Below are 18,182 nucleotides of genomic sequence, written 5' to 3'. Positions count from 1 at the left end.
TTAGAGTTTAGACTATGACGCGCGCGTGTTGCGTGTCGCGTGTAGGTCGTAGTCGTACCTATTGGTATAATATGACGACGGCTGCACGCAGACATTATACCGCTGCAGTCTCCGGTGGAGAAGTGAGACCCGTCAGCCAGCTGACAACAACGGCAACGGGCCACATATTATCTTCGTCGTCATCATCATCGTTATTATTATCATAATATAATATTATATTATAATAATAGCGTAATAATTGCCCGCTCGAGCAGTCGAGCCTAATCGATTGCGCCCAGAGCGAACACGTCGCCTGTGCCGCGTGTCGCCCTTGCCGTTGTGTGTCGATCGGAAAAACGTAATCCGATCGCAAAAGACCGCCACCGATCCCCTCCCCTTTCTCTCCATAATAATATAATAAAAAATACATTTTTTTATAGAATAACACCCATCTCGAAATTACCTGTTTCTAATATTAAATTGTATTGTTGTCGAACTCGGAGTATCTGTATAATATATACTAAATAGTATATAGTAAATAGTAATATTACAATAATAAATATAATACGATTTCGTCTTCGCTGCAACCATAATTATAACTTCTACGATCCGCCGACCCCATGTATCACCGGCCGGTACAATATTATATTTAATGTTTATAAAAGTACCTATTGGCTAGGTATCACGTGTTTTGTGATGTTTCTTCGCAAATGTATTTACTTCTATAAACGTATTGTCAAGCAAACTTACATTTAAATATTATCATTATCAATGAGAACATAATAAAGTACAGTGTATAGCATAATACAGGCTTAGGAAACTCAATACTACTAGAGCGTACATTTTTTGAAAGTGAAATTCTAGCGAGCCAGAGATCATAGAAAGCAAAAAAAAAAAAAAGAAGATAAATAAACTTTAATCAATTGACATTTATTTTTATATACATTTATTTATAAAAAATATAATTATAATAAGGTATTTATAATAGTTCAATACCAGATGAGAATTCATATCTACGTTTTACGTTAAACATTATATAAATTTTATAAAATAAATGTAACAAAATAAAATACAGAAAAATCCTAACATTTTATATTATTTTTATAAAATAATTTGAAATTCAGCACGCGGGCCAGTTAAAAATGGTACGCCATTTGTCGCCAGTAGCCCATCCCTGGTATAATGCATACGTGTACCTATACATATACGTATGATATATTGTAATACCGGCGTACCATATATCTGTTTAGTAGGAGTGAGCGTGATGCTTGTCTGGGATCGGGAATAACGTTTCGGGCAATGCTTAAGTTTTGTGTGAAAATCCACGTCATTATGCTGCACTCGCGAAATCCGAACAAAACTTCATAATATCGTTAAATATTCCTATTTTTATATTGCAAGTTAAAATGGTACACGGGATACGGCCGGAAACGTAAATCGCACTCGACCACTATCACGTAGTGACACGTACCTACTATGTGTTACGTGATAGGTATCGCAAGTAAAATCGTCCATACAAAAAGTTAATAGACAAGCGAGTTGATTATATATAACTGCAGTGTACGCTCCATAGACTGACACAAACTTCGCGCGGCAAAGTATTTAAACGTCTACTATCCGCAGTTATCATTTACGAAATAAATTTATTTTAAATATGCATAATCATACATATATTATTAAATAATATATACGACTTGTCGTATATCCCTCGATAGATTTAATTTTGAAATCGAATAAACTTTACTTAGGTAATGGTATAGTTTAAGTACCTATGCATTGTATTCCAAATTATATAATAATAAACCATGTTCAATGTTCAATGTATTATATTTAATAATCAGCATATATTAGTACATTATGATTGTCTCTGTTGGTATAGAAAATTGAAAAAAAAACCTGGTGGGTCCGTCTGCTACAACATTAATCAATTTAAATATTTATATAGGTACAATATAATATTGTATACGAAATAGTGTGGGCCGTTGAAGAGTGTCGAGTTAATTTGACAGTAACGCGACAACGCGTTATCGTAAAAACAATAATGTTTGTCCATGTACCTCCATAGTTGTTTCAGCAATGATCTTTTACATTCATTTTTTTTTTTTTTTACTCGACTCCAGACGGACTGTGCTCGTATAATTTACATAGGTATACGCCCACCCGACATATCTATAGGTAGGTAACATACTTGTAACAATGGACAGGCGAGTCTACTATCAAACCGCTGTTGCATTGGTATATGTACCTATAATGGTATATACCAATAATGGTAAAGGTCTCCGGATGCATATCAGGTATATTATGTATATTTTCATTACGGGCATGCTATACACAATGACATTTTGTTTTATATTTATTACCCGTACGGTTCTAATATTACGTGTATGTGCGCCTCTTTGTTTTCCCCTAAATAGTTGTACCTATATAGATAATATACGTCGAAACGTTAAAGTCGGCGACACTTAAAATGAGTTTTAGTTTTTTTGACATTCAAATTATATTGTAGGTAAGTATATATTTATAGTTTGGGAAGCAAAAAACAGATTCGATTTAAATATATACCTACCTACTTACCTTTTAAATGGCACGGGTCTTGATAATTTTGTACTTTATATTCTATATCATTATCATTGTCAACGCATTACGACTGCAGCGGATTATACACGCGCGGTACCTTTCAAATTTTATGAGATAAAAACTTATCCCTGCAAAGAATTATTGTTTTTAAACATAATTACAACCAAATCGCTGATGCAGGTAGAGGCATCTAATAACTAAACGTAGGTATATAAGATAAATAATAATATTATGTGCAGCGTTTAAAAAAAATGATAATAATATTTGTATGGAAAAAAACCTTTAGTCTCTAAGTATGCGTATGGGTGGTCGTATTATTATTTTAATTTATTTTAATTTTTGAAAATAAACTAAAAAAGAGTCACATAAATAAGGTTTAAGAGAAATTTAAAAAACTGCAGTTATTCTGTTATAGCATGTGCACATTACCTAAAAAAAACCGATTGCAATCGAAATGTATATTTTAATATACATATATATATATTTAAAGCTCATTTTTGCTTTATAATAATTTACTATGATATTAAATATTAATATTATATTGAGCGTAATCGCTTTCTTGAAATCATTATAAATTTATAATTCACGAGCAATTCATTAACATAATATTTAAATAAAAATATTATTCTTTTATCATCTATGAACATGATTGATAGATGTGTATAATATATATTCATTAAGGTATTATAATTATATTTAATTTTTATTGTATTTTATCTATAGAAAATTTAATTAACTAGCTTTGCATGAACTAACTTTGGGTATATGTTAATTTTATTACACTTGATAAATTATTACAAATTACTATCATAAAAAATAAATTGATTTTGTTGTAAATGTGTTTGAGCGCATAGAATTTACAGTAAAATTTCATTTTATCATAATATTTTACAATCCCCATATTTTAAATCATTATAAATTATTTATAAAAAATAACATTTTCATTAATAATTTTCTATTAGTAAATGAGCAAGGTTAGGTTAGGTTAACAAGCGGCAAAAGTATAATAGAAGTTTTGATGATTACTCCTGTAAGAAAAAATCAATTTACAGTTAGTATAATTTATTATAATTATAATATTGTTTTCTTTTGAAGTTTTTAACAATATAAAATTTCTATTGATACACATAAAACGTTTAGTTTTTCAATATTGCCTAATTATAATTTGTGAAAACTGAAAATGCTATTTTATAGTCAACCGTAACAAATATCGGAATATGACCACTACTTCATACATCATCGAAAAAAATGTAAACATCGATAACACAAAGAAGGTAAAAAATGACACATCGACTGAAACCGGCGACACTTATGACATTTTTTCAAAAGTTAAAAAGGTTGTGAAAATATCTATAACAAAGGTTATTTGGTTACTGATTTATTACTTAAGGTGTTCATTTTTTAATTAGTTATTATTTTTTTATTTAATATAATTATTATAGTAAATATAGATAATCTTAGGTTTTTTTATATCAGAGAAATCCTATATAATACTATGAGTAGTATTATTGATTTTTGCAATAAAAAAAAATTTTAAAAAACATTTATCTGCTCAATAAACATTTCTATATAAAGTTAAAAGTTGAAATAATTCGTTTTAGGTTATACATTTTAATGTATGCATGTAATATATTTTTATTAAGTTATATCAAACTATAATTATTATATTATTATTATCGATTGTTAAAAGATATCTAAAATAAACACATACATAAAAGTATCAGTAGCGAGAACGCGTGTGAAGTATTGCTCAAATAATCGCACGTATGTCGTATTTACGATATAAGACGGAGATTTAAGTCTTTTATCCATCAAGAGTTTATTAGATAATTCACTGAATAAATTAACTTATTTTGATTCACGTTCCCTTATTCGACCACTACTCGCTTGTATTGATTATTTCCATTCTCAGATAATGTCTGTTTTGGTCAATCCATACAATATCTCTTTTACTCAGTATATCACTCTTAAGTATACGATTTCTCCAAAATAAACTCACAATAGTTACCTATTACACAAAATATTTATTTGATTTTGTAATATATATTATCTTATATTTTTACATACAATAACATTCCATAAGTTTTTTAATTTTTAAAAATGAGTTTTGAAATTACATTAAACAATATGAACATTATTTTATATGATTCGAATGAAGATGAATATGCACCTAGGAGCTTCAAGTGTAAGTGTATTCTAGTAAGGTAATTTTTTTAGTTTTCATCTCTTTTCGCATTTTTTTTGTCAAAATAAAATAAAAACGTTACAATTTATTGACGCGTTTTACGACCACACTTTCCCGCCGGATAAACGTCGTTCGTGACCGTAAGCCTATGATATATATATATATATTAATATATTATATATCAGCGCGGAACACAATATTCGTCTTTTTCCAAACGGCGCGCGTATATAAAACTTACTATAGGATTACGATTTCAAAGTCTCAACTGGTTTCTTTTATTTATTTTTTCGTTTTACGATTAAAAAAAAAACAAACTACCGTACCTATTAGAATGAAATAAAAACAGGCTTAAATCATAACGTGACCTGCAGTCCGGCCGTTTTTACAAGCCATTGTGCGGCCGGGAATCAATCATAAATGACAAATGGATTTGAACCAGATAGATATAATTGTACCACACCGGTAGGTCCTCTTTTGTTCCGTCCGCGTCCCATTGTCTTGAAATGTGCTCCCGACGACGGCACTGCATTCATGGCGACACACGCGCGTATATTCGTATACACTTACTCGTGTTGCACAATAAACAATTTTATTGTTATTAAATGATATGTCCAAGAAAAATCTATTTCCGTTGGATTTGAGTTTTCGTACAAAAAAAAAAAATATCGCCATGAGTAGATATTTACAGATAACTTGTTGTGTTTGATTAAAAATACATAGATATCAAAGATTTGACATTAAGAAATATCTTAGTATGTCTATGGTAGGTAAACGTTTGTTAAAAGAATTCAGTATGCCTATTGGCTACTTCACCCCTTCGCCCACTTATTCCGAAGAAAAACTAATGTAACATTTAAAAACAACTCAATTTTGAATTTCGTGTTATAATAACAACCAACGCATGTACAATAATATATTCTATATTATAACACATTAGATATTGGATTTAGGTTTAACAGCAGTAATAGTAATACAGTTCTTGGTGTTCTGACGTACGTTGAGCCTTAGGTGATAATATTATAAATATTATTGTGTGTGCGTGATGTAGATATTATTAAATGTATATTATAATGCCATTGCAGTTCGCCAATTATAATGCGTGTTTGGCAATACGTGCGCGTTTGCGATCATTCGGACATATAAACATTATATTTCCATTGATCGTTTACTAATATAGTCGACCGATAAGTGGTAAAAAACAAACAGCTTAGTACAAATCATTTGCCTCTAAGCCACTCCGATCGATACTCAGTATATTGGCGTATAATAATATATGACACGCGATGTGTAAGTCAAATACTGCGAAATTCGTAAATAAACGTTTTCGAGAGGAGGCCACCACCCCCTCCCCAATTGTAGTTGTCTCACCGTATTATGTTTCACTAGTTTACGATCATCAATATTTCGTGTTAAGCTCAGTTGTGAATTTAACAAAAACTTTCAACGTTTGTACGTCTATCTATTTAGACGAATTGTAAGTACAATTCTGGAATATTGTAATTTTTAAAATGCCCATAACTTTTTTTTTAATATTCATTTTTTTATTACATTGTATCTAAAAATATATATTCTTACGATAATTTGAAGTGTTGTATGATATTAGTGGTTTTATACAAGATGTAACTCGGCTATTTGACAAATTCGATAATAGTGCAAATGCAATAATGTCAAATAAACGAGTTACACTCTGTATATACTATATACAGTAACGAAAACGCTTTCCAATAGATGCATTTCGGAAAATGCTCATAAATAGCTTAACAATTAAAATAAAATGATAAACCAACGCGTATAGGTATACAAACACGTCAAACACAAATAATGTTCTTTATCGCCTTTAAGTTTGATAATAGGTCAATTGACACTAATACCAAAAGTAACGAAGCTAAACGTGAACTACAGCAGAACGTACATTTGCACCCTATTGACAACGAAATGCTGGTGTGGCGTTACGAGATGGAGAGAGTTCTGTGCGAACAACGTGAGTGGTCGCACGCACTTATTATTACACGGATCACATACGCAAAAAGTGTTTCTGCCAGAGTGGTTTCTCAGGGGTGCGTTTCGAATAAAATGTGTCCTAGCCCATAGGTATTATTATAAAATATAAATGTTAGGGCTCGGCGCAAAAAAGGAAACCTGCGGGATATAAAAGCAAGTGTGTGTTGTGGATTGTTAAGTGGTGTTAAAAAGACTTCAACGATAAAAATACGTAGTTATACCTACCACGTCTGGTAAGTACATATAGCATAACATATGGGACATTGTTATTGTGTAGATGCATATAGTTTATTCGTGATTTTATTTTTAAAAACGAAATCAATTTAGCTTGAAACGGCAAAAAAAGGTTATTATTCGTAAACACCGATAATAGTTCAAATATAGGGTGGTACGTATTGAAGTGAACGTTTCCTGTGTGAATAAATGTATCAAACAGACTTTTGTAAAGATAAGTATTCAATAATTATTATCGGTTCAACAATAGTCTAAAGTGGACAGCGAAGCATGTTCCTACTCAAAGTAACCACTATCGAAAATCTCAAATATATTTTTTTTATTATACCTTAATATTTCACACACATTATATTATACACAGAATACCTATAGTCTATTTATAGTCTATAAATAAACTATAAAAAAATATTACGCTTTTGTTTTATATTATGGAATGCATTCGTTACACAAGATTTACTGCGTATCTATATTATATATATATTTATTATTAACGAATCGTAAACATTATTAAATGAGACAATAATATTAAATATTATTATAGGTACTGGCATACAACAATAACATTTGATTTATTCGTAAAACAACATATATTATTATGCGTATGATGTGCATGCTCCGTACTACACACCTATCGCAGGATTCATAATTTAAAACCAAATTAAAATAGCACGGCCGATGTCTGCGGCATTATACGCCCTACGGGATGTGCAGCGGCGGACGACGTAAATATTATTAACACACATAACGACGGAGTTGAGATTTCGCATACTCGTAAATAAGTTTTTTTGACACCTTCTGAGTAATTTTAATAATTATTATATAATACTTTGAGAGTTTTTCGTGCAGTTCAAAAGGCGAAAAACCGTCGGGTACATATATATTATTATGTATCGGCATTAGTAATAATAAGACGCATATTATACTTGCACATATTATTTTAGTGGCGGTGGCGTCGGTGGTAAAATAATAACATGATATACATCCTATATGTGTGTAAGCGCGTGGTTATGATGTATATTTGGTATAAGTATATAATATCGCGTGCCGTACGAGTAAATTCGACTAAAACAATAATGATATATATTAAACGATTTGTTGCCGTTTGTTATATAAATCGTTTGGAATCGCATTATTTATTGTTCATATATAGGTAATATAATATGACGTCGACACAGTGGAAGAGATTGCCAAAGAGTATACCAATATATATATAAATATACGGATAACTATTATAACTGTTTGACTGGTCATCTGCAGAGAGGTGATGGTTGGTGGTGACGGGGAGGAATACACGTATTAATAATACAAGTTCGTAGATTTTTCGTATACGATGCGCAGGGCACAGGTATAAATAAATAATATAAATATATTATATTACGTGTAGCATATGCACATAATAATATATAATATATATTTATACATGATATAATGCACACGCGCGTTAGTATATTATATTATTATCTTCTTTTCCGTTGTCGTTTTTATAATTGCCGTTTAATATCTTGTTTACATTATGCAAATCGGCCGCGGATGTGTAATTTTGATTATGTTACGGCGCGGCGGCGGACACCCGCCGAGCGGCCACGATATACACACTGCTGCAGCGTCCGACCACTGACCGCTGTGTGGCGATCAGCATAATATATAATATCATTACAATATTGTAAGATAAAAGAAAATATTTTATACACGAAAATGATAAAACCGCCACGTTTTTGTGTGAGTGTGAGTGTGCGTATGGGCCATAAACAAAAATAAAAAACTGGTTGATACATTGTTAATTAAAATCAGAGTGGCCCTGCTGTTTTTTTTTTTCTTACCGAAGCTCGAAAAAATATCAAACACGCTTATGTGCAGCAGTTGTTGTTCTTCGGGGCGACGTGTAATAAGTCGTGTTATTCGAGCTACTTAGGGGGTCGAAAGTATAATAATAATAATATAATAATAAGTAATAACGTTCCGAGTTCGTTTTCTTTTCGGTTCTTTATTTTAATCCAACCATCGTATTGTCGGCTTTCGTTTGTACTGCCACGGCCGCACAATCATTTTGGTTCGGTTACGCATTCGTGTGTCATTGTTCACAGATAATTAGTATTACATAGGTACTGCGCGTACCACCGCCGCCGCAATAAGAAAAGAGAGCAATCAAAAAAAAAACGTATACAGGTACATTTCTTTACGGTCCTAAGGGTTTTATCTATATGTAAGTACCCCGATTCGTATTGTTGTGCCATCTTCGTATTATACCTATAGTTGTATAACAATATTATTTAATATATTATATACCTATCTTATTTTTTTTATTTTTTTATCAATGAAATATTATTTTTTCCATACAGTCGAGGAAGAAAAAAAATTGATCGATTCAGAACTAAGTATACGGCGTATAGAATATATATGGAAATATTTTGACGTCGAAACACAACATGTGCCAAATCCATTAACTCACAGGGCACAAATTATTTTTGAAATTCATAGCGGAAAAAACGACGAAACCCGAATTTGTACAATAACCTAGGTCAAATGCGATATGTATTTAATTTATCTAACTATACTTGATTTTTTAATTAAATTTAATATGCATCAATATCACCAACGAGATCGGTGAAAAATAACACAAACTAATTGCACAACATTATATTAATATATGTATATTATATATGCGTATTCAATTTATATATGCAAAAATAAAATAATTATAAGTGTACATTGTAATATGTAACCGTTTTAAACACTACATATTATTATATCGTTACATTGTATATTTACTTATGAATATAATATACTTCAAGTGCATAGTAAATTTTATTATTATATATACAGTACACAAACTAATCATAATACGACCATACTATAAACATGATATTAATTTTGAGCTTAAATAATTTCCTCATATATTTACCATACTACATATATTTTAATTTGTAAGTTATAATATTTATTTATATTTGGTATCGTATACAATGCATACTATGGTTTGGATATTGGTTTCTGAATTGGATATTAATTAAACGAGCCATGCCTATTACGTTGATATTGCTTATCATGATACAAAATATAATACAGACCTATAATATATAGATACATATGAATATGCGCTTTAATATGCTATGAAAAATAAGATGGTATTTATTAGTAACGAAACAATGTAAAATGACGGGTCTCTACATAGGATAACAAAAAATAAATTGATTTCCAATTAATATTCAGCGTAAGAAATAAGAATCGTACGATATATCTAGTTCATTAAAAAATCTATTGTTCGTGTAGTATAGTCGCATAGATTATGATAGTACTAACTTTGACTTCGGAGCCGTAATCTTTGGATAAAAATAAAAAAACTATCGAAAACAGAGTTAGATCATACACACACATTATACATATAATATTACGATGTATAGTGTGCTACAAAGAATCATATCACCTCCCCCCTGTCCGGTCTGCGAGACCGTTACATATCAATATATTTAAACACCAATTTAATGGCATAAATTTATTATAGAATGCTATTGAAAAAACCGCGTTTGGACATAACGGATTTTCCACATCCACACAGATAATTAGGGTAATACGAGAGTTTGGTGACAAACTATACACCTATTCTTTAACCCCTTCTGTCTATTAAGAAAAAAAAATAATTGACTATTCTTAAATTTAAAGTTGTAAAATTGTGCCAATTTATTTTTTAACATCGTGATATTGTTCCATTCTTTTTTAAACAGATAATTTTGTAATAAAGTGTATAAAATATTTAACTGAATTCCACATTAAATGTGCACCAATTATGTTCAAGAAACAAAATTAGTATTTAGCAAAAACATTTGTAAGACGTGTCGTATATCACGTTATCTACCGAACTGTCGCTGAAATGTATTCGATTTAAAATTAGTAACACTTCTACAATTATCAGTAGCACGTATTTGTCGTGACAAATTAAATTTTCGGGAAGAAAATTAATTCTAAGGACAAAATAAGGTACCTACATTTTTGTACTCACCAGTTACCTACATAAATCTCTTAGCGTCGTCTGTGTAATAACAAGAAATCCGCTGCAGCAGTATAATATACAATATTATGTTATAGACACGCACTTGAACTCATTTAAGCAGGCGGCATCGGCACTTAAACTAAAATATGTTTAAACTCGAGATCGTTCTACATTAATATTATGATACTAAATATTATAGCATACATATTATCACTTCATGTTTACGTCGGTACCTACATAAAACGGTTCTATACGTGGGTATATACTATATACCGTATATACCAGACGGGATTGTAATTATTTTAACGTATAGAATAATAGCGGTGCGCGCAAAATAGTACTCGACCTGCAACATCTCACGGTGGAGTTATGTGCGAGTTTCGATGCGATTAAATAATAATTCATCTCTACATACTGAACTCGCGGTGTTTGCGCGGTATTCGGCCGTTTTACGCGTTTTTAGCACAATTATCGCTGGAATTCAGACGACGAATCAATTTCCACACTCAATCGCTATGTAAGATACAGTAATGTATACCTTATAATACCTATTATATCATCAACTGTGTATGCCGAACACTTAACCCAGATATAATTGTAATTCATTTTCAAATTAGAGGGGAGGGAAAGCTCTTCTAACATCTAACTTTTTTTTAAATCTGTTATTGAGTACTCTCAATAATAGATTTACCTCTACTACGGTGCTCATTAAAAAATTTAATTATTTTTACAATATTTTTTTTAACACACTTAAAATATATATACATTTAAATTAACTAAAATATTATTTTAAATGTTAATAAATATTACTATAATATTTAATTTGTTACTGTAACAGACATTCTTTATAATATTATTTATTTGTAGATTGATGATTGAGGGAAGTTAGGTTAGAAGTGCTAGGACGGTTATACTGAGTTTAAGAATTCTAAAGAAAACTTTTTTTTTTGCAAAAACAGGTGTTTCCTTTCTTTTTTTTATCGTTTTTACGCACTCGGTTTAAATTATTATAATGTGTACTTACTACCCACGCGTAACTGTAACTAGTGCAGGTACATGATGTGCGCTGATGCAACGAAACTGCAGTAGCAACACATTAAAGTCGTCTAATTGACATCACGTATCTACGTGTTTTTCGTTCTAAAATACATTACCATATTTTCTCGTTCACCATTTAATTTAACATATGTATCGTGTTTACGGATCTCGGGTAGTCGTGTATCCACGAATACACGTCCTCTACATAATACTATATCGATTTGGCCCGTGAGGAAAAGTCACACACGATTTTGTTACTATATATATATATTACATTATAAGTTTTTTCCGTCGTCGCGTTACCCGCAGATCACTCTACATACATATTATTATAATGCGTACACGGTGTGTGTATGTGTACGAAGAGGAACACACACAAAGCACACGGATACGGTCGTCCGATAAGCCAAAGCGCGTATATTGTGTATGCCGTATGGGTAATAATAATAATAATAACGATGCGCCGCCGTCGCTTCCGCCACCAGTATTGTGAAATAATATAATATTATTGTTTACTGTCCGCAGTCACCATACAACGACGAAGTATAAATTCAAATGAGCTAACCCCCGCGTGCCGGTCGGTCGTGTGTGTACCATTTCAGACTACGCCGCGCGCCGTCGTCGTGCTACATATACGATATATGCAACTCTGCAGCATCTCTGTGTGCTTATAATATATATATAATATCATGTCGGCTGCAGGTCCGTCTGGTGAGGTATATATATATATATATAATATAGTATTATCTCGTCGTCGACCTCCGTGCACAATATGGAAAACGACTACCCTGGTTAACGCATGATGTGTGTGTGTGTGTGTATATATATATATATACCGGTGTATCTACCTACCTATCTTCTTATATTATTCGATAACCCTCTCGCCGGCGTGTGTCACGTGCGTGTGCGGACTTTCAGGCACTTTTTCCTCTCGACAAAAGAATTAAAAAAAATAAACTCTAACCTATTATTATTATTTGTTTAGGCGCGTGGGCGTGCATAACGAAATCCTGTAGCTATAATAATACGCGTGTGCGCGAGATCGTACATTAACACAAACAACGAACGCGTACTATGTGATGTGCGTTAGAAAAAGAACACATCGTACATGACGTGTACATCACACCTCCGCTCGGCTGGATTTGGATTATCGCCTTGTCTTGGACGCTGGTAAAACAATATCATATCATGTATAGCGATGTAGGCAACATCAAGAGCGGCTTATGATTTATATTCGCATGTCGTCGTATTCATACACGCCTGGGACCTGATTATTCACGAAAGTGGACAATATAATAATTACAAACACTCGACAAGTATGTATTATAGTTGTGACTATACCTACCTACGTTTGAAATGTCGCTAATTTCTGCATTGTGTATTTGTGAATATATCATAATTTATAAAGCGTGCGCACCTATTATATAGGTCAATGATTTTGACGGTACATATGTATATTGTATATGAATAAATAATAATATATAATATAATCTCACCGTCAGTGGCCTGCTCAGAGAAAAGAAAGTTAGGGGTTATATCCCCATTCGTTTACATTTTTGTTTTTTAGCTGACTTTATCACCCTATCAACTTTATACACATATTAGAATACGTTTTTATTACGCACTGTATAATATTTCCTTACCAAGCTAAATCAAAATTACTCGACGCGGCGAGAAGTACATATTTCTGGCCTTTATCAAGTAAAAATTAAGATTTTTCGAAAAAAATCTTTACGTATATAATGCACGCCATGCCCCAATAAAAATGCAAACTTAGTTTTGAAATTTGTAAGACAATCCTCTCGTTATAAAATCAAAACAATTCTTGGAAACGAATAACAACAGGTCACCCTGGCCCTCATATAAATTTGAAAAAATTAACTTTTTAAAATTTTGTTTTTGTTTTTCGAGCATAAGACGTATTTTTCCCATGAATATAGAAACCAAGATTTTAAATTCGAAAGATTCTTCTTCGTCCACAAAAAATCAAAATCACGTGAATCGACTAGAAATACGTTTTTCGAGTCTCATCCTTCTAAAAATTAAGACTTTCGAAATGTTTTTCTTACACAGTTATAAGGATGAAGTTTATATGATATACTTGAAAATGATAGCTTAGTTCCTACGGTTCTAAACTATATTAACACTTAAATTACTAAACACAAAAAGACCCACTAATTGCGTCGTTATAGTTCTACTTCCGAAAGTTTCTGAATTTTATGATTAATTATAAGATAACATCCCCTCCTATTGAAAATTCCTGGGCACGTCACTGCTTATCATCCATAATATGCGTAGGTATATGGGTTAGATCGCGGGCCAAGTATGCACTGTACGTCTTATTTGTTGACGGCCACTCCTGCTTGTATTATGGTATCGTATCTGATAGTGCGGTAAATAGGTACATTGTGCATATTAACAAATAGTGATCTTATGATAATTCATTTTATTATACAGCATACAAAAATCTCGACGGACATGTTAATTGAATCGTATTAATTTCGATAAATAATTTTTATTAGACATTAACACAAATCGAAGACCTATTAGCATCGAACAACACACTATCATTATATATTTATTTTATAAATTGTCTATTAACGATACTATTATAATGTTGAAATGTGCATCACACATGGCCACGTGCGTGTGTTGGTTAATTATTATTCGAGTGTCAATATTAGTTTGTGTGTATGGTTGTTGTTAAAACTTGAAAGTGTACTGTGATCATGCGTATAGAGTTTAACATTGGATATATGCCCTGCATATAACACGTAATCATCACTGTCGCTTCTTGAATTACAAACTTAATAGGAACAACTTTTATTATACTCACATGCAATGTGCATTCCGCCGTACGAACAAAGTACTTTATAATACTATAAAATATTGTTTAACGAATAACGATAATATGATTATTATTAATTGCAATTAATATTGTTCTTCATTAAATGTATTAAAACTTCAAAATATATTAAATATTTACATAACTGTTGTTGCTTGAAGTATGTATTTGACAATAAAAAAACTATACCAAATTGTCTAATATTTACTTTAGAAAATCGATTTACAAACTATACATATTAACAAATATTAATTATAATAACTGATATAATATGAAACTTAAAATATTATTATCTATTTGAGTGATATATAAATAGTTTTCATTATCATATTAAAAAAAAAGGAAACAAGAAAAAACGTGCAACGGACGAACGGTAAACCGGAAATACGACAGTTGTTGTGTTTTCATCGACAGAGCGAACGCGGTTTTTTCGCGCGGCAGGACAACGTGATCATCTATACGATAAAAATGAATCGCTCGAATTGAAACGTAATTAGAAACCTGATTACGGCAAAAACAATGAATCTACAACAGTATAGACATAATATGCTTTTCTCCTCATATACATCAAACGATGAAAGTATTAATTAATCAAAAAGTAATTGTCAAGCAGAATTACTACATTCATTATGTTGTTAAGGAGATTTAATTACCGTCAGTTTTTGTCTTTGTTTAACACACACGGGACATAGAAATTCAGACATGATTTTTGATAAACGTACCAATTGATCTAATGAAGTGATAAGAAATCTGAAAAAAGATTTAAATTTTTTGTTAGGTCTACTTGAGATCGACTTTCCTACATTCCTTTAATTGTTTATAACTTCTTCAACATTTGAACTATGACAATTTTTAATTTATACTTTTTTAATATAATTTTTTTTTGGATTGAAAATAATAAAATAAAAAATATGAAAAATTCAATGTCAAGTAGACTTCATAACAAATTCAAATTTATTTTCAGATTTATGATCACTTAATTAGATCAATCAGTACATTTGGCGAAGAACACGAATAAATTTCTATGTTCCACAAGTCGGTATCAAGTCCCTTTAATCAAAAGCGGAAGATATAGTAATAAAAGATCAAATAATGACCGAGAAATTTTGTTCTGAGGATCCATTGATCGCTACCGATGCTGAGATTAAAAAAATTCAACAAACCGGAAATACGCACGACGTTGTTGCGCGGGGTACAGGCGTCAGGAAGCTTCAATACTGACGATCTATTAACTAAAAATCCACGAGTCAGTTATTAGGAAAAGTATCATTTAAATAAGTATAAACTAATATACTATTCCACTACTACCGTATTCTGCGTATACTGTGTTGTTCGTATTCAAAATTGTCTTATTATTGAACAAGTCAAATTAAATAGTTTTAATAAACGATTTCACTCATCATTAATAACTTTACTAATAGCTAGGTACACAGTGAAGTAGTTAAATATCTTAACTATTCGGTATAACCACGCGGCTTATACAGAATACAGTGCTTAGAATAGTATTCTATAAATACAAGTCCTTGCATAAATACTAGCCACTGAGATATTAATTAAGGGAAACTAATATTTTAGATCGTTCGTTATTATATCGTGAAGTGTGCCGCGAATACCATATGCGGCGGATGATCTAGCTGTCCACTTCAATGCATCGATATTGGATAACATCGAAACGGTAACCACCTGCTGCAGGAAATCCATGACACACGCCGGTGGCTTACGTTTCTCCACCACCATACACCAATCGATTTGATCTTATTATTTAAAAAAAAATAAAGTGTCTTTCAATATGTTCAATGGTGACGTTGGTACTGATGTGCATAATACTAAAATGATTATTATTATTGTATATACCGGATGATTTATTCAATGTAAGATACTCATTATTACTTTAAATAGTTTTTGAAAATATTTATTATATGTAAGTTGTTAAAAAACAACATTTTTCTAAAAAAAAACTGTATTTTTAACTATTTCTTCTATTTGTTATAATTTTAAAGAAATTATAATACTATACATTTTTTATTCCTTATCCTAAAGCAGATTATTTTTTTTTTGAAGTACTTAAATGCGTAAAAAAACGAATTTTGTCTGAGTAGTTAACAAGTTATAAGTATTTAAAGTTTAGATGAGCCTGTGGAATGGAGTGGTACAGGGGTACCCACAAAATCTTGGTCCACTACTCAGTTCATCTAAAATTATTTATTTTAAATTTGATTTTTAAACATCGAAGTACTCATTAGGAATATTCTGCTTTGGAATAAAAATGTAAAATATTTATTATATCATTCAAAATTGTAAAAAAACTTTATAAAAAATTATAACGATAAAAGATAGTACATAAGAAACTGAACTTTTTTCCAAAAAAATGAGTTCATATAAAATAATTTTTTTGAAATTATCTTACGTTAAATGGATCACTTCGTATACATGTTATTTAGGTACACGATCTTCTATCTATTAAATACACCCATCTGGCTATCTTCTGATTATTCAAAACCCGTAAAATCTCGACGATAATCAATAGATTTCAAACTCGAAATCTAAACTAAACGATTTTTTCAATGATCTATTACGGTGTTGGTAACTATAAAAATTACGGATTATTATATTATTATGTAAGACGCAGTATAGTTTACACCGCGTTCGGTCTTGTCAGTGCAATGTGTGTGTGTGTGTGTGTGTGTGTGTGTGTAATGTGTACGATAATTTGATCAGTTGGTCGAGTTTTTTTCAAAGAAGATTACACGGCTATTGATACGCTTTTTCAGAATAAATAATATTATATATTGGGTGTATGTGTACGCACCGTCGATAAAAGGTTTGTGCAGCAAATCGCATTTAAATAACGTATACACGCCACACGGCGCTGGTAAATTAGCCATCTGCTCATTTTTTCGATACAATCGCAATAATCGATGCGTGCGCGAAGAAAAGTCGGTACCTACTACCCGGAAAAAAAATAGGGACCAGCGGGGGATTTGAGGTAGGCCGCGCATTAAAAACGTTAAACTCGCGGTCGTCGAGGTATCGTTTTAAAAATGTATAAATATCCATCTGCTCAGATTCTTTCGCGGAGGAATATTTATTTTAAATAATAATATAATATACGGTGCAGCTGCAGAGCTAAAGAGGAAAAAACACACACACTCGCGCGTTTCTTGCCCCGCACGGCCCACGACGCGGGTCGTTCTTTTCTCGGATTTTGGACAAAAGGACCGTATAATATATTATTTATAAAAATTGTTGCACCGCATGTGTATAGATAACTATTATACATTATCATGTTGTATATCATAGCCGCCTCGTAGCATCGCCAGTAATGGAGTGCGCGA

At 31.4% G+C, this 18,182-nt stretch overlaps 1 long non-coding RNA gene across 2 annotated transcripts; it reads left to right on the top strand.

The window, feature by feature from the left end:
• Positions 1–12,571: 12,571 nt before the first annotated feature.
• On the top strand, positions 12,572–17,189 carry LOC132920892 (uncharacterized). 2 transcript variants are annotated; one of them, XR_009660798.1, is made up of 3 exons: positions 12,572–12,718; positions 12,988–13,318; positions 16,423–17,189. It is a non-coding gene; the product is annotated as an uncharacterized LOC132920892 (long non-coding RNA). The 2 variants fall into 2 exon arrangements; XR_009660799.1 differs by adding an exon at positions 15,812–16,093 and having other exon boundaries at positions 12,572–13,318.
• The last annotated feature ends 993 nt before the right edge of the window (positions 17,190–18,182 follow it).

The sequence above is a fragment of the Rhopalosiphum padi genome, chromosome 2 (assembly GCF_020882245.1).
Source record: "Rhopalosiphum padi isolate XX-2018 chromosome 2, ASM2088224v1, whole genome shotgun sequence".
NCBI lineage: Eukaryota > Metazoa > Arthropoda > Insecta > Hemiptera > Aphididae > Rhopalosiphum > Rhopalosiphum padi.
The sequence above is the reverse complement of the archived record's forward strand: the minus strand, read 5'-3'. Positions and strand labels throughout refer to the sequence as shown.